Source organism: Ovis canadensis, chromosome 4, assembly GCF_042477335.2.
Source record: "Ovis canadensis isolate MfBH-ARS-UI-01 breed Bighorn chromosome 4, ARS-UI_OviCan_v2, whole genome shotgun sequence".
Lineage (NCBI taxonomy): Eukaryota > Metazoa > Chordata > Mammalia > Artiodactyla > Bovidae > Ovis > Ovis canadensis.
In genome coordinates this window covers 81,235,976-81,254,766 of record NC_091248.1, presented here as the reverse complement: position 1 = coordinate 81,254,766, position 18,791 = coordinate 81,235,976, and the positions used below count along the sequence as shown (strand labels likewise).

The window sequence follows — 18,791 nt, the reverse complement described above, 5'->3', positions numbered from 1 at the left end:
AATGTGAAGTAAAGCAATATTCTCAGAAAAGCGACCAGGATTCAAACCTCAGCCCTGCCAACGCCACCTACTAGCTGTGTGACCTTGAGCAAGTTACTTTACCTTTCTGAGCCTAAGTGTCTTTCCCACAAATGTTTTGTTCCAGCCCACAGATTTATCATGAATATCAAATGAAATGAGGCTTGAGAAAATATTTTGAAAACTATGGAGGCTACCTGGGTTCTGACTGTTCAAATATAGCAGTGTTTCAAAAATTTCCATTGAACAAGTCAATTAAAATCAATCAACCCTCACTCACAACTAGAGCAGCTCACAAGTCACAGAGTCAACAACCTTCTGTGTTTAGAAACATCTTTGTGAAGGACACTGTTGCTACATCTATACCCAAACTACTCCAGGTTAGTCTGCACATGCACACCCAGACTGTCAGAGCTCTCCCCAGCGGTGTTTCTGGCAGGTCCCTCTTCAGGGCACAGAGAAGCAGGGGAGTCCATCAGTCCGAAAATCACTTCCTGCTGCATACATGCTCAGTTGTGTCCAGCTCTTTGCAACCGCCTGGACTGTAGCCCGCCCAGCTCCTCTGTCCATAGAAGTTTCCAGGCAAGATACAGGAGTGGGCTGCCATTTCCTACTACCGGGGATCTTCCTGACCCAGTGATCAAACCAACGTCTCCTGCATCTCCCTTCTTTGGCAGGCAGACTCTTTGCCACAGCGCCACCAGGGAAGCCCCGAAATTCCTTTTAGCTCAGGGAAATAGCCTCCAGTCCTTTAAAGCGAAAGAAAAGGTGAGAAGATAACGAGTCTCCAGTTCTTTCTCCTCTTAATCTCTCCCATTTTCACAAAACCACATTATCTTCACATTTGTAGGGGACAGACAGATCAACCAAGACTCTGTGTGTAAGAAAGACCTACAATAATTGTAATACAATGCCTTTGTAGAGGACTCCTAAAATTAGGAGGTGAGAGGAATCGCAAGCTAAGCCAAATAAAGCGAAACAGACACAGAAGAAGACAACATGCAGAAAGGACACATTTCCTTGTGTTTGTATGGGTCACATAGGCAGTAGGAATTCCCCTCCTTCCCAACTGTTGGGCCAGGTCAAAAGTGCTGGCATCGATCACAACTATGAACAGAACCTTATTTTACTCGATCCTTAAAAATGGTAAAAATCCACTGGTCTTGAATTTACAGATGTATCTGCAGAAAACAAGCAACACAGATGGCTTTTCTGACAAGCACTTATTCTTCAGCCTGGACATCTGCTTGGTCAACAAGTCATCTGAATCACCCGACCGTGACCATTATATAGGCAGAAGCGCAGGGAAGCTGGCTTTTCTGCTGAATTTGGGGAATGATTGGGAATGCCAGAAGGAACAGAATTTTTATGTCTATTTGTTTTTTAATGCTAAATGAATCAACAAACTGTGTATTACGGCCTACAGCAAACTAGCCAAGGCAAATGGTCCATTTGCTTTTCCTAGATGACCATTCTACACAACAACTAGCCTCGGAGACAACTTAGTAGATCCTTGTCTATTCTCCAGATCAGTGCTGTCCAAAAGAATTTTCTGCAATGACAAAAATGTTTTATCTCTACTGTCTAATATGGCGGCCACCAGCCTCAAATGACAATTGGCATGTAGTTACTATAATTAAGGAATTAAATTTCAATTTTTATTACAAACTTCAGTTAAATTTAAATAGCCATACATGAGAGGTAGAAATTCTATTGGACAGAGCAGCATTACGACTTTCCAATAAACCCAGAAATTAAGATTTTCACATTGAGGTTTCCAGAAGCACTTCTTTGTGAAATCATTCATTTGTTCCAGGGCTTCCCAGGTAGCCCTAGTGGTAAAGAAACCTCTTGTCAACACAGGGGACAGAAGAGACGTAGTTTCAATTATCTTTGTGGGAAGATCTCCTGGAGGAGGAAATGGCTACCCACTCCAGTATTCTTGCCTGGAGAAGTCCATGGACAGAGGAGCCTGGGGGGACACAACTGAATCGACTCAGCACAACGACACTTATTTTAATGACAAAACGGGCTATCACCCACTTATACTTAATTAGCAAAAAAGAGGCCTGATACTTTCAAAAGATCACGGAAAATAAACATTAGGAAGAGGCTACTGAACTCACCACAGGAACTGAGTTTATAAGCAAGCTCCTTCTCCCAGAGGCTAAAGGTGATCACGGCCCTGGAGGACAATTCTGCTTTCCTTGATGTGAATCTCACATTCCTAACTCTGAATATACCAGGAAAGCAGTCCTCATTGCTGGTCAGCTCGTCTGCTTACCTCCTAAATGAACTTTTGATACCTTCACTTCTCTTCAAACTTCTAACTACTTCCTCTAAACAGATATTTCACTTCCTAGTCCCCAAAAGACAGATGGCTGGGGGAGGGAGACTGTTTCAGAAGAAGGATATGCAGATTTCAAGGCCCTGCAGCTAGAGAAGGGAAAGGAGTCAATACACCGAAAAGTCAGTGTGGCTGAGGCCAGAGAGAATGGGAAAGAGGCTGAGAGGCAGGTAGTCAGGCTGGTTCCTGTTGGGTCTTGAAGGAGGTGGCAGGGATTTTAGGGTCTATCCCATAATAAACACTAAAGCCACTGAAGGGTTCTAAGCCAGGTTTTAGGAAGGAAATGGAACCAGTGCACAGACAACTTTTCAAAGAAGTTGCTACATTAGGGAGGAGGCAGCACAGCAGATGGAAGGTAATTCCATTGCTAAGTGTCTGCTCTAAGGAAGGGCTTCCCAGGTGGCTCAGACAGTAAAGAATTTACCTGCCAATGCAGGAAATCTGGGTTCGATCCCTTGGTCCAGAAGATCCCCCTGGAGAAGGAACTGGCAACCCACTCCAATATTCTTGCTTGGAGAATTCTATGGGTAGAGGAGCCTGGAGGGCTACAATCCATGGGGTCACAAACAGTCGGCATGATTGAGCAACTAACACACATACACACTCCAAGGAAATGATCAGGAATATGGATATGATTTATGCACAAGAGTGCATTACATCAGTATTTATACAGGTGAAAAACTGGCCCAAACTTAACTGTCCAGCATCAGAGAAGTGGCTAAAATTTTATGCTACGTCTACATGGTGGAACACCATAAAACCATTAAAATGTTTGTGAAGCATTTTTAATTGAATGGAGAAACGGTGTGGGGAAGTGGAGAGGGAATCCAAAGTAAATTATCTTAACTATGTGAAAATATGCATAGAAAAAAACTAGAAGTAGTAGCCTGACCACTAAATGCTTTTTCTATATTTTCTTTTGTTTTGATTTTCCTATAAGTACTTATATTTATTTAATCACACAACAGAGATTTTAAAAAATTAAACCTGGGAGTATTGCCAATTTAGGAATTTAATTTCAAATAAAAAATTTGGCTCTATTTCTGTGTCCCAACATCTACACATTTCAAAACCGGGGACTTCCCCAGCAGTCTAGTAGATAAGACACTGTGCTTCCAATGCAAGGGGCCGAGGTACCAACCCCGGTAGGGGAACTAAGATCCTTAAGCTATGTAGCAAGGCCAAAAACAAGAAATTTCAAAACTGGCAAATTCTTATTTGAGTTATAGTTAGGACAAATTATTTATTCAGTATTATAGTTATTCTCTGGTATTTTGTTTTCTTTTTTTTTTTTTCCTTTACAGTCTGCCCAATTCAGAATTACTCAAGGAGTACACAAATTTAAATTACTATTTTTTTATACAAATAGCAGGCAGGCCTCCTACAGTCGCCTCCTTAAACAGTTAAAGAAAAACTAGCCAATTAGAAAGTCAATTTTCTGCTGACCCTGAGATGAAATTCTTTCAAAACTGATTCAAGGGATCTCAATTTTGTTCCCATTATCTGTCATAATATTGGATCACATGCCAGATAATACACTAAAAAAATCTGAGATGTTAACTCATCTATATACTGTATAAAATATGCATTTTGAAGTCTCTGTTTACAGTATTTTTATAAACTGCTAAATCATTCATGTATGACACAAAAGACTGACTTTACAATTTTTCTCCTTTCCCTCTATCTTATCCAGCATTATGAGATATCATAATCTCCTCTCTGAAGAAAAATAAAATAAAATTTAATTAACTCCCAATCATACATGCTAACGCAGAAATCTATTGCGTAGTTTTTTTTTTCATCATTTATAATCAGCTTTAGAAAACAGAATAACTATTCAATAATGGGTTTTCTATAACTACACTCTACTTAAACCAGCATCAGAATCAATGAACAAAGCTTACTCAAGAAATAAAGAGATGACTGATGGCTTTTTTTCTTAACTTGCTCGTTTTGAGGCACAATTCTGTAGCAATCTCTGAGTCATGAGGATCCAGAAGTGGGGATGGGGGTACAGGATTATACTACAGGCCTAAAACTGAACCCAGGAATGTCTGAAGCAGTGTTTCCTGAACTGCATGTTGTAGTCATTTCATGGGTTATGGAATCAACCTAGTGGACAAGATCAACATTTTTTAGAAAAGAGTATGTGCATCTCACATAGGAAGGGTAAGCGTTGGCACAAGAAACTTTAAGTTCAAACATAACACACAGAAGTGTATGCACTGGCCTACAATACAACATTTCTTTTACTATGGGTTTCAAGCAAAAATCTTTAAAAGCAACAGGCTTAGAGGGCAGGTCTACTGAATAGGCTTCTTTGTGGTAAATACCAATTGGGATTCTTGCCAGGAAAACTAACAGCTCCAATTAATGAAACACTCTAATTTAACCCTTGTAGACAATTAAACTGACAGGCATTTCCTAGGAAGTTTTGTTAAGAATATTTCAAAGTGAGTTTATCTGTACTTTATTCCAAATAGAATAAGCCAGTCACAAAAATGCAAATACTGTAATTCACTTTTATGAGTTACCTAGAGTAGTAAAATTCATAGAGGTAGAATTAGAATGGTGGTTAGCAGGAGCTGGATCAGGGAGGGGCAGGAGAGGGAGGAGGATGGACAGTTGTTTAATGGGTACACGGAGTCAGTTGTGCAGAGTGAAAAACTTCTGGGGATTGGTTGCACAACAATACGAATATTCTTAACACAACTAAACTGTACGCTTAAAATGGTTAAGATAGTAAATCTTCTGTGTACTTTTTACCATATTAAACATTTTTTAAAAGTCAAATATCCACAGGTGGCTCAAGGCTACAGTGGTGGCCTGGGCAGCTTTAGATACGGTGCTATCAGTTGTGGTAAGGTATTTCTAAGATCAATTTCCAACCATCAGAATCTTTTCAGGATTCACGACTTCCTCTTGGGAATTACAACGGCAGCATCCCTGAGCTCACAGCATCAGAGCTGCGTTGTCCAACATCCCCCCTCTGACCGGGGACAGGAGGCTGGGTACAGGCTTAGGGGGCTGGAGTGCTGCACCTCTGTAACTAGGAGACCGATTACAGAATGTCTAGACAAGGAAGGAGGTAGCTGCATGGGAAAGGAGGTCTTTGTCCTCAAGTTCAGTGAGTAGTTATTGAAGGGCATGAATGCTCCAAGCCAAGGAGGGGTTTTCTTCGTCTGAATGCCAAACTGCCCTGCCCCTTTTATATCAAAAAAGCTACAGTGGCCCTCATCGGTCACCGTACCCAGTAATAAGAAAGCCTTGAATTGCCTGAGAGGAAGAAAATGACTGTCTGTATAAGCTATAGGTTTATTAGCTGTCTTGCAAATAACTGTGACAAAAGATCTTTACTTGCACAGAGAAATGAAACCCGAATGTCCTTACTTTCCAAGCTCCCAGCTTTACTGAGCAGATTGGGTAAGTTTAAAGTCCATGTACATTAATTACCTTCTTTCAGAAAAGCAAAGAAGAATGTATTCTATATTATATTATTTATTGATAAATTCATTTTTTAAATCATTGACATTCCTGCTGAATTGAAAACAGGACAAATGATACTCACTTATAAATTTCCTTTCCTATCTTTTATCTGCTATTGAGACAGTAAAGAATAAATAGGGTGTTTGGAAAAGGAATTATCCAACTGAATTGAGATGAAAACGCCAGTTGATGGAAGGTACATACATCAGACTCATCAAGTTCTGCCTGATAAATAAAAAAGATGCTATTAAGTGTCTTACTGAAAGCTCAAGACAGCAGAGTACAAAGCTTTAGGACTAGACAGCCAGTGATTTCCAGCTTCTAATATTCAATGTCTTTAATGAGGAATTATCTAATGGAAGAGAGACCACATAGGATATTGAGTGAGTAAGCAGATTTGGGAAGCAATCTGAGTTCAAATCTCAACCCCGTGTCACAGGGATATTCTGTAACAGGGATAACAACAGGGTCATGGTGAGGTTCAAATGAGCTGAAACAAAAAGCGCTCAGAACGCCATCTGGGACGCAGCAAGGACACGTCACCGTGAGGGTGAGAAAAGATACATGATGAAGGCTGTTCCTTTGTCAAGATCTGATCTGAACAAACCAGACTTTGGAAACTTGGCTTTTTCCTTACAGTGTCTAGTGCTCTTTTACCTTTTGAAGATGTGCTCCACTGTCACTTAATGTCTTTTAAGAGCTGGTCACTATTCCCTTTCCCTAAGTCCAAGGGCAACACCTATCTCTGACAGCTGAGTCCTATAGAGTTCAGTGCCATTCATTCACTTCATATTTCTGAGCAGCAGGAGACGGTTTAAGGGTGGCAGGCTGTGCATTCACTTGGTTTGGTCCACAGCACTGGCCTAAACTGGTGGCTTCCTTGGTGGCCCAGACAGTAAAGAATCTGCTTGCAATGCAGGAGACCCAGGTTTGATCCCTGGGTTGAAAAGATCCCCTGGAGAAGGAAATGGCAACCCACTCCAGTATTCTTACCTGGAGACTTCTATGGACAGAGGAACCTGGTGGGTTACAGTCCATGGGGTCGCAGAGTTGGACACTACTGAGCTACTAAAACTGTCACTTGCATTTTCTTTCAGAGCATTGGCCTATACAGTGAGTTTGTATGTCTTTAACCTCAATTAGCAGCTACCATTGGTAAATCTAGAGATTTTCCACAGAAATTCAGATATTTAGCATCTCCTGAAAGCTCAAAAGATCTGGCAACACTGGGTCCACATTCTTGCATGTCAGCAAGATTGGAGCTGGGAAGGGGTTCCTGCCACAGTCCTCTCCACCCCCTGACACTGAGACCAATGGAAGTGTCGCCAATGGTCCCCCGTGTGCTACTGCTCTTTTTTGTTCTTTCTTTCTTTTCTCATTGTCAGGTCAACTGTGCTCATTTACACCACCTACTTGGCCTTGTAGCCCCATATGCACAGTGGCAAGAGAAGGACACACGTTACAGACAGAGACCCTTGTTCGTGTCCTGACTCCACCTTCGAACCATGGGAAACAGGCATGTTAATGAACTCTCTCTGAACCAGAGTTTCCCCATGTGAAAATAAGACATATTTTCACATATGTCATATAAACACAGCACTCATATACACCTGAGATCAAATGGAAAGTACCTAGTCCTGTGGTTGTATACAGTGGATGCTCAATAAATGTTCCTTTTCCTCCCTTCTACTAGTCACTGGTCATGAGTTTACCACTTTTCCAACAATCCCTACTATGTTCCTTCATCTTCTCACCAAAAGTTTGCAGCTGGCTCATCAGACACACTCAACATTCCAATGTGTAACTAAAATGTGCTTAGAGGATCAGACTGGAGTGATGGAGCCTCTAGATTGAAGCATCAGTTTACAGAGAATACAAAGGACAACCATGGACATGAAATCAGCAAAATCCAGACTACGAGCAACTCTATAGGACAAATCTGATTTCTTCAACAAAAACTGCAAGGAAAAAAAAAGACGAAGAGACAAAGTTACTTAAGAGATGTACCAGCCAATTGCAATGAGTGGGACTTATTTAAATCCTGACTTACATAATCTGTACAAAAATTTTATGACAGGGGACATTCCCCAGTGTTCCAGTGGTTAGAAGTGTGATTTTAATGCCAAGGGCCCTGGGTTCAAATGCTAGTCAGGGAACTAGGATCCTACAAGAGGTGCAGCAAGGAAAAAAAAAAAAACCTATACTATTTACTTAAAATGTAAAACACATGACAAGATGTTTAAAATTCTTTTAAGGTTAGAAATAGCACTGTATGTGTGTACTCAGCTGTGACCAATTCTTTGCAACCCCATGGACTATAGCCTGCCAGGCTCCTCTGTCCATGCGCTGGACTGATCAACTTGTAAGTTATCCAGGGGCTCAGATATCTCTTTGAGTAAGGATAACTGCGGGTAGGGAGGATGGGGAGGGATTTAAGTTTGCCTTGGTATATTAGTGCACTGGGGGAAGAGGAGAGCCCGTTTTCCTCTATCTTGCTGTATCTCTTTAGACTATGAGGCCCATGAGGGCAAGGACACTTACATAATTCCTTATTTCGCCAGGAACCTAGCACACAGGCTGGCACATGGTAAGACCTCAACAAATGTTTGTTGAGCAAATGAAGGGGAAAGGGTATCTATCTATATTTCATCTTCAATGAGAGAGAAAAAAAAAAAAAAAACAAGAACATCTGATTCTGACATGGTGCTCCCAAGCTGTGGTTCAATCAACAGGATTCATATTGGACCACACATGGAAATGGTCTGAGGAGCAGATTCCTGGATACCCTCTCCTTGGAGATTCTGATTCAGTGGATCTGGGCTGAATTCAGAGAGTATATTTTTAACAAATGCCCAGATGATTCTGATGCATCAGTTCAGACTGGTGTGGAATATCTATTCTTATAGGTTATTAAACCTCTTTGCTTCTCAAAAGTATGATTCATTTTTTCTGTTTTGCTTTATTTTCTTGGTGGTTTTTTTTTTTTTTTGAGTGTAGAAACTTTCAATATATACAAACAAGAAAAGAATACAATAAGCCCCAGCTTCAAGGGCCAACAACTGTCTGCCATTTTGCTTCTCAGTTTTATTAAGGAAACCATTTAATACTAACTGAATGTTACTGAAATCAGCAACAGCATCAGCAGCAATATTCTTTGCCTTAAAGACCAAGGTGGGTGAAACACATCCCTGGTTAACTTGAGAGAAGTATGACAAAGATGTAGGAGGTTGTGTTTTCTCAGTCTTTGACTTAAAAAGTGGGAAATCAGACTAATCACTCTACATGATAATCAGGAAGATTTGTTAGTTGTTATTTAAATGTTTGGAATTTTGCACTACTTTAAAGAAATAAAATCATTGAAATCTTTAAAAATGCCTTTTAAAAAAATGCATTCTTCATTTTAACATAGATGCAAAGTAAATCCTTTAGTAAGGATCATGACTTCTCTGCACTGGATAGAAAGAATTTAAGCCAGAAAAAAAAAAAGCTAGATATTATTTCAGGTAGCTGAATATTTCTAAATCAGTAGGACCTGCTAAGAAATATCCTTTGGATGCTTTTTCTTTCATGAGTGAAATGATCACAAACTGATTTGCTATTCCATTCCAAAATTACTTTAATTTAGGTGATTAGCAAGAGGAAATGAAGAGTGTCTATTTCAAATTTGTGAAATCAAAATTCCAGGTAATTAACATTGACTCAACTTCACCATAACCTCTGATAATTTAATGGACTACTGCTGGTGCATCACCTCCCAAATACAGCCATTTAGATGATCACAAGAATTAAAAAACAAAACAAACACGATAAATAACTTACTATCTTGACACATCATAAAAGACTGGCAAATATATAAATACACAAGAACAAGCAGTATCACTCAAATTATGTGTATTATATAGGTAGTTGATGCAAAAAGACTGTAATGAAATGCAACAAAATTTTTAAGTGTAATAATATTCTTGGGCTGTAAAATCACAATTTCTTAACCTATATTCAGGCACTTTCAAATTTCCCACATGAAAATCTGAATTGTAATGAAAATACTTTAAAAAAAGAACAGGAACAGTTGAAGTAGAAATAACTTATTTTCCCAATATGCTGCAGTTAATAAATATGGCCTTTCAATAAGGCAGAGACCCAGGGATTAAGGACAAACACCACAGCTCAGTTATGGCAAATGAATTCACTTTATCTTCTGGCTACATCTGATTTTGCCTCATTTTCAAGATATGCTAACAATGAGAAATATGAATAAAGCAAAATGTGCAACTTAATGATTCAGGTGACAGCCATTAAGGAAACAGTTTTCTATAGTCAAATCACTATTCTTCAAATCACTCCAGAATTTCTCTATAATGCAAAATATTCTAATAGGTTTCCCAACTTTTAAACATCAAAAAAATTTCATAGACACCCCACATAACAGTGATTGTAGTTGGTTGGGAAATATATGCTATGAATTTAATAACGTTTTAAATGCATCTGTATGACTTCTCGGGTAGCTCAGTCAGTAAAGAATCGGCCTGCAGTGTGAGAGACCGGGGTTCAAGCCCTGAGCTGGGAAGATCCGCTGGGGAAGGAAATGGCAAACCACTCCAGTATTGCTACCTGGAAAATCCCATCGACAGAGGCGCCTAGCTGGCTACAGTCCATGGGCTCGCAAGAGTCAGACACAACTTAGCGACTAAACCACCTGTATGTACTCACTGGTAATAAAATCCTGATCATCTTAAATAATCTAAAAATAATGCTAAAGATACAATATATATGACTCATGACTTATTCTGTATCCATTCAATGTTGGGACACATTTGAATTCAAGGCCTACCTTCAACAACTCTACCATACACAGTGATCTGTTCATCACTCAGGTGATGGAACATTTGGTTCCATAAAATACAGAACCATTTTATAGAAAATTCAGGCTGCATGAGCATCACTTTTGAAAGAGCTCTTAGGAATTTTAGAGTGAGGGGAAGAGAAAATTAACTGAATGGCATCCATTTCTCATAGATAAAACAACTGATTTTTTTTTTAATGGGGAAAAAAGTATACAAGCAGCGCAAGCAGTATTTCTTTTTCATTCAAGTTAGAAAAATACAGTCTGATCAAGTTCAGTCTTGATAAGGAAGATATTTTCCAATATATGGCAGGTTGAAAGATAGTTTTCTTTTATAATAATACAAAGAAAATAAATGACTTGTATCACGTGAATAGTATACACTAGACCTGTACGGTTGGAATAATTTCTCCAAGAGAATACATTATGGTTTTTTATTAATAAGAAAGAATCAGATAGACCCAGATTCCAAGTGCAGCTCATCCAACCACTAAGTTCTTCATCCATAAAACATAGCCATGATGTCCACCACATACTGTTATGGGGATTAAATGAGATGTTAAATGCAGAGTATCTGGAATAGAGGAACATTCAGGGATGGTTTGGTCTTAAAGATCAGGGTTCTGGGAATGTAACGATTATGGAGATAAATGAAAAAGACTGTTTTTTAAATATACAGGTATATGTTTAGCTTCCAAAAGCATTCCCTGTGGGAAAAACTGGGAGCTGTTGAACAAGTCACATCTAAGTTTCTTGTGTTTCCTTCTGTTCTCATTTCTGACATTGCTGCCAGCGTGATCACTAATTTGGCAAGGTTGCTACAAATGATGACCTTCCTCTTCCCACCACCTGTTTTCCTCGCCCATATAGTCTATTGTCTATTCTGATCTTTTCCCATTAATATGATTTGATATGTATCTGTTAACACTGTAAACTGGGATTTAAATAAACTTCCCATTCACTCTTAAAACAGTGGTATACACTCTGTCCCTGTAAAACATATCAGGTATACATTCATTTCCTACAGAAGAAATTTAAATCTTCCTAGTATGAAACCACAGGGTTACTTTATGTCTAGCAAAATGGATTTGAAAACTACTTTGTAGCGATTTCTCTGTCAATCCAGTGGTTAAGATTCCAAGCTCTGAATGCAGAGGCCATGGGTTTGACCCTGGTCTGGGAACTAAGATCCAACTAAGATTCCTCATGCCACTTGGCAGGGCCAAAAAAAAAAAAACAACAAAAAACCCACTTTGTAAGTGCCCATTAATGCTAGAGCCACTTGCTGCGTTAAAAACCATCAGGAAATTTATCCCATTTTATTACCAAAAAGGAACCTACATACATATATATGAACATATTAGTGTGTGTATGTAAATACATATACATGTGAGAGTAAATACTCATTTATGCAAAAATAAATACATACTATAGATAGAAGGAAGGGAGAGAGGAAAGGAGGGAAGTAGGAAGAAAAAAGGACCTAGAAGGATCAATATTAATCCTTAGTGTTGCAAGTTAGACTAAGCATGGGCTATAGAGATAGAAACTTCCCGTTTTATCCACTTATGCATTTTAAATATCTTTATAGCAAGCTCATATTGCTTTATTGGGCTTCCCAGGTGGTGCTAGTGATAAAGAACCTGCCTACCAATGCAGGAGACATAAGAGACTCAGGTTTGATCTCTGGGCCTGGGTCAGGAAGATCCCCTGGAGTAGGGCATGGCAACCCACTACAGTATTTTTCCCTGGAGAATCCAATGGACAGAGGAGCCTGGCAGGCTACAGTCCACTAAATTGCAAAGAGTCGGACACAACTGAAGTGACTAGGCATGCATGCATGTATTGCTTTATTGGATTTTTAATTATTTAAAAAATCTGATTACTTCAGGGCTCAAGAAAGGATATTTTAAGACATCTCATTTAATTATTTTAGGTCACTAAGCACTGCTAAGTGCAATTTTAAAATACACTAAGGTTTTACTTTGAGAGGAGAAAAAGATATTCAGATGAGCCTTTGATCACTGTATGATTTTTTTTTAATTTTATATTTAGGGTATAGCCAATTAACAAACTGTGATAGTTTCAGATAAATGGCAAAGCGACTCAGTCATACATATACATGTATTCATTCTCTCCCAAACCCCCTCCCATCCAGCTGACATACAACATTGAGTAGAGTTCCATGTGCTATACAATAGGTCCTTGTTGGTTATCCATTTTAAATATAGCAGTGATCACTGTATGATTTTAACTAGGATTTTTAAGAAGTGATATGAATTACTAATATGTACTTTGACCCCTTAAGCATGTACAAGCACTGTGTGCAACCTAAGAGGAAAATGGAGCTAAAATGATTTTCTCAAGATCTATATCATCTAGAAGAAGAGGCGCTCATGTAAAACACCAAGAGGAAAAGGGCAGTAGCCCAACTTAAATGATCGGCAATGCTCATGGTACCCTTCAAGAACACCTAGCTCACTTTAGGGAGTAGATTAAGCACTGGGAGATCCAGGTTAAACACATAATCATTAAGAACAGAAGGAGAAGGGAACGTTAACCATCTCAAGCTCTTTCATTGTCACCGAAAAGGCTCAAGCTGGGAGACCTCCAACTTCCTCCCATTCTAGTCACCCACCTGTTTCAGTTCATCACCATTCCACACTGGTGGAGGCCCTAAGGATGTTGGAAGTTTCTGGAGGGAATAGGACAGGTGGGTGTGATTGACATGTACATCACGTGAGTCCTTCCCACTCACCCAATCTCCTCCCCTCCAATGTCTGTTCAAACTGCTCTCACTATCCACATCCAACTCTATGAACAGTATCATACACTTCAACCAAACTTCACTTTCTGGTAATGACCTAGACCAACACAGCCCAAAAGAAATACAGCGCAAGACAGGTGAATCACATATGTAATTTTATGTTTTCCAAGAGCCGCATTTAAAAAAGTTAAAGAGAAATTGATGAAATTACTTTTAACAATGTATTTTGTTTAAATCAAATATATCCAAAATATTAATTCAAAATACAGACATACCTCATTTAATTGTACTTTGTTTTACTGCACTTCACAGATAATTGTGTTTTTTACAAACTGTAGATTTGTGGCAATCCTGAGTGCGTCAAGACTATAGATACTGTTTTCCCAACAGCATCTGCTCACTTTCTGTGTCACATTTTGGTAATTCTCACAATATTTCAAGGTTTTTCATTATTGTTATATTTGTTATGGTTATCTGTGATCAGTGCTCTTTGATTTAAAATAAAGATAACTCACAGAAGGCTCAGATGATGTCAGCATTTTTTAGCAAACAAGTATTTTTAAATTAAGGCATATACATTTTTTAGACATAATGCTATTGTACCCTTATTAGACTACATGATAAACAAGTTTTATAGGCCCTGGGAAACCAAAAAATTCACTTGTTTTATTTTGATACTTGCTTTATTGCAGGGGTCTGGAACCCAACTCGCACGATCACCAAGGTATGCCTGCATAATCAACATAAAATCATTAATAAGCTGTATTTGTCCTTGCCATGTGCAGCAATATGGATGAGCCTAGAGAGTAATCTGCTTTGTGAAATAAGTTAGAGAAAGGCAGATATTTTGTTTACACTTACATGAGAATTTAAAAAATAAAACAAATCAGTATAACAAAACAGAAAGGGACTCACAGATATAGAAAACAAGCTAACGGTTATCAGTGGGGAGAGGGAAGGAAGGAGGGACCAGATAGGGATATGGAGGTCAAGAGGCACAAACTACTATGTATTAAATTACAAGGATATATTGTATAATACAGGAAACATAACCAATATTTCATAACTTAAAATGGAGTCTAATCTACAAATATATTGAATTACTATGTTGTATACCTAAAACTAATATAATACTATAAGTCAACAATAATAAAAATAACTAATAGAATATTTTAAAATTTTCTTTTCCTATAAATGTTTTAAATCTGGTATAAATTTTACATTTACAATACATCACAATTCAGACTAACACACAGTTGTAATATATCACAATTCAAGTAATCAGTAGCCACATGTGGCCTGTGGCTAGTGGCTACTGAATTGAACAGCACAAACCTAGACTCTCACTCCAGTGAAAATCGTCCCAAACCTTTTACAATGACGATTCTTGCTGGATAAAGTGATCACGGGTGGTGTTTTAAAAATAACTTCGGCTTACCTGTATCTTTTATTGTCCTCCAACAAACACAGATTGCATGCGTTTACGTATTTTTTAAACTTGTGATTGTAAGTGTCTTTGACATATAGGGAGAATTTCAACGAATGAATCTTCACACTCATGCTCTAATGCAAGTTATTGTTTTAATGGCACATGTGGCATCGGGCTTCCCAGGTGGTGCAGTGGTAAAGAATTTGCCTGCCAATGCAGGAGACTGGGGTTTGATCCCTAGGGGTCAGGAAGATCCCCTGGAGAAGGAAATAGCAACCCACTCCAGTATTCTTGCCTGGGAAACACCATGGGCAGAGAAGTCTGGTGGGCAACTATCCATGAACTCACAAAGAGACACGACTGAGTGGCTGAGCAGGCACACACATGTGGCATTAGCACTTGTCTTCACTTCAACCTGTCAATTCATACTTAGTTCCTATCCGTTTCACCACTATAAATTATTCTCCCCGTTGCATGCAGCCCACCCACCTTCTCCTTCTGCAGATCACTGGGTTGAAGGTACAGTATGCCCAGAAGAAATATTTCCCATACTCTCAACACCTCTACAAAAATACCATGCACAATTTCCAGTTCTGCTTTAGTAGAACTAGGGTCACTGGTATATGACTCCGAGGACTCAAATTCAAATTAGAGAAAAAGCTGCTGTCTTCAGTGCTGCTTCAAACTTATCTTAAAATTGGTTTGTTATTTACTAATTATTTAAAGTTAGATATATTCAAAAGCTATTACATGCCCCACTTTGGCTTCTTAAAAAAAAAGACAAGCAACATAAGCAACTAATTTTTTAATCAAAGAATGCACTTCTCACCTCAAAGATTTTGCCATAAATATAAAAACCATAAAATCATGGTTTTGGTGTTTAAATACAGAAACAGTCTAGTCCCTGGAAAATGGGAACAAGAGGTGGACACAGCTTAAGAAGTTAAATGGACTTATGTTAGGAAACTAAAGTGTGAGCAGTTACTTCAAATACCTATAGATTTTAAAATTTATGTTAAAGTTTGGTTTCACGCAGTGTTTGCCATTCTAACAATGATACGTTTGCCCTTTTCTCATAGGCTTGGGAAGGTGGCATGAGGAATCCTAACATGGGGAGTTTTGACACCTGGATTTCAGTTCTCACTGCCAGCTGCCAACCAGCTATATGACCTTGGGAGCAGTCTATTCACCCTGCTGGATTCAGCCTCACCGGCTGTGAAGAGAAGGCTGACAGCACAGCCCTTTCTCAGGCTGCTTCCAGCTTGCCATTCCTGACCTTTGCACTAATCTCTCTCTATCCCATTATCCCTGAAACACTTGCCTCCTCATGCATCTCCTGCTTGCAAAAGAAGATGGCTGGCAGCACAGCAGTGAAATGGGAAAGAAAGGCTGTTTTATTTTAAAATCTCAAATGAGTCACTTTTCAAGAATGTATCATTCTCTGGTGCCTGGGTGCTTGGTCATGATGTCAAATCAGCACTTCCAATAAAACTTGCTCTAAGAACCTGGTATTTGTTCCACATACTGTTCCTAGATGATGTTTATACTACACATTCATCTCTTTTAAGAGCCACTTGTAGGTACAAAACAATACAGAAGTTATCAAACAGCTATCAGCAACCAGATAAAAATCACAGTTTTAATCAGGTCTTTGCACCAGCTTTTGATAAATTAAGAAAATCACCGCTTCCCACACTTCGCACATAACCTCCCCAGAACCTGCAGCACTGTAAAATCTAGCCTGCTCCAAGAATCACGTCCTACCCTTTAGGGCTGGCTGTAGCCATACCCAGGAGAGCTCTCCTTCCGGTAGACCCTCTCCCCACCCCCACCAAAGCTTAAGTCAGGGGGCAGCTGATGTGAACTGTGGTCTGTGCTGATTCCGCCAGGCCTGATTTTTCATGCTGCCATTTTGAATTAATAGAGGTTTCCTCTGCAACGGATGCATCTTCTAATCAGGCTTGGAACACAGTAGGCACCGGGACACACACTCACACACATACACTACCGGGGAGCTGGACATAAACATAATTCAAGACACTTGCAAACGAGAATTAAACAGCAAATCCGGAAAGACAGTATTAGTTAACAGAGCCCCACCAAGACGGTGTGGAGCCACAGCAAATGACTGTTTCCTTACATGCGTCTGAGTTTAATGGGCAAATTTAACCCCTAAATCTTAGTTCTCGTCAATTTCTCTAAAGTTCAAGCGTCCCTCTCGCTTTGAGTCCCTCCCACTCGTTTCAGACCTCAGGAGAAATGTCGCCCAATAATCTGCGATCCGACAGACCAGAGAACGGAGGGCGCAAAGGCAAGCTGAAGTGGATAATCATCTCAGAAATACGAGTGCCTTTGACCACTAAGTGCCCCAGAGCCACCGCGTTAACTTGCCCAGACATCCCCCGTCCCCAAGAACCTCGCTGGGTGTGGCTTGCGGGTAGGGTGGGGTGTTGTGACAAGTCCTTCGGCCCGGGTAGACTCCAGCAATAGCTGACACGTTTGCCCTTAGCGGGAGGGTAGTCCTCTGGTCACGATTCGGAGACCACAGACCGGTGTAAGCGGGGCAGAGCCGGGCCCAGGACAGCGGGCCGGCCCGGCAGCCATGTTCGCGCGAGCCCGCCGGCGCGGCAGGTGCGTTACCTACCCAGAAGGTGCCAGGCTCGCTCCGCCACCAGTGATGCGCCAGTGCGAGCCGGGATCCCCCGGAGCGGGGGGGTGGCGAGGGCGGGGGTGGCACGGGGTACACACCCCAGCGGGCCGGCAACTGGGATATCAGGCAACGGAAACACAGGAAAAGCGGCCTGGGCAAGCGAGAAGAGTTAAAAAGAAGTGGCGGGGGCGGGTGTGGGGGTGTGGGGGAGGATGAGGGGGGAGGATGAGGTTGCGGTGTGGAGGGCAGGGGCAGGTTCCAACCAGGCTGCAGTGCTCGCGCCCTGGGGTGGGGCATCCCTCTCCTGCGCCCCCGCAGTCTGCAGCCCAAATCACCTTCCCCCACCCCCAACCCCGGACTGAGGCCCCCCTGTCTCGTGATCCCCTAGAGACCCCCAGCCAGCATCCGCGGGAGTCTGCTTCAGGTAGCGCCACCCGCGGGTCTGGAGAGGCAGCCGGAGGCGACCAGAGGCACACGGGGGACAGGGATGGCGGATCAGGGTGAAACCCGCCGGGGGAAGCGGCTGCAGACGCCCTGCGCTCCCAGGGGTGCCTTGCACGGCTCACCTGGGGGACGGCTGGCTCCAGGCTCTGGGCTCTGCTCTGCGGTGCCGACGCCGCGGCCGGCGAGCGTGCGCGTGCTGCGGCTGCGGCGATTACTGTGGCGACGTCGGGGGCTGCAGCTGCAGCGGCGGAGGCGGCGGTCGGGCGCTTCCCCCTCCCCAGACTCCCGAAGCTCCGGGCCGCCGCCCCCAGCTAACAGCTGGCCGGGCTCACGTGACCGCAGGGCCCACCCTCCCTGCCGCCGCCTCCGCCGCCGCCTTCTTCCCCACACCCTGGCCCGGGGCCGGGCCGCGCCGCACCCGCGCTGGGCCTGATTCCGGAGGGCGCCTGGGAGCAGAAGGGGCGGCTCAGAGGGCGAATCTCACCGAGGAAAGTGGCTCCCCCTTTGCTCGATCTTTATTTCTTGATCATAGCCGGGCTTGCGTCTCTCTCTCAAGCGAGACCTCGGGCTTTAAGGAGTCAGATCCCACTTTCTCTAGCGCTTCTCCGGGATTCCTCCGTTTCGGTTGCTACGTGCGGGCGTCTGTGCCTAAGCGAGATTTCTCCGCGGAGAAACGTGTCCAATACTTTGTCGACTCATATGTCCAAGCCGACTCCCTCCCTGGGTTTAAAGGTACGGTTCTGCGCCATGTTGATAAGCCAGACCGTGTCCCATACTTAAAGACAGTGAAGCCCAAAGAGGTTAAGC

At 41.5% G+C, this 18,791-nt stretch overlaps 1 protein-coding gene across 5 annotated transcripts in view; it reads right to left on the bottom strand.

The window, feature by feature from the left end:
- Window positions 1-18,791, bottom strand: part of SCRN1 (secernin 1) — a 91,154-nt gene extending 72,363 nt beyond the window's left edge. For 2 of the 5 annotated variants that reach the window (XM_069588104.1, XM_069588102.1), the window contains exon 1: window positions 18,107-18,324. The gene's annotated coding sequence lies outside the window, so the exon portion shown is untranslated. Of the gene's footprint in view, window positions 1-2,144; window positions 2,353-18,106; window positions 18,325-18,468 lie in introns of those variants that run through there. The other 3 variants (XM_069588100.1, XM_069588101.1, XM_069588105.1) reach the window with 3 other exon arrangements.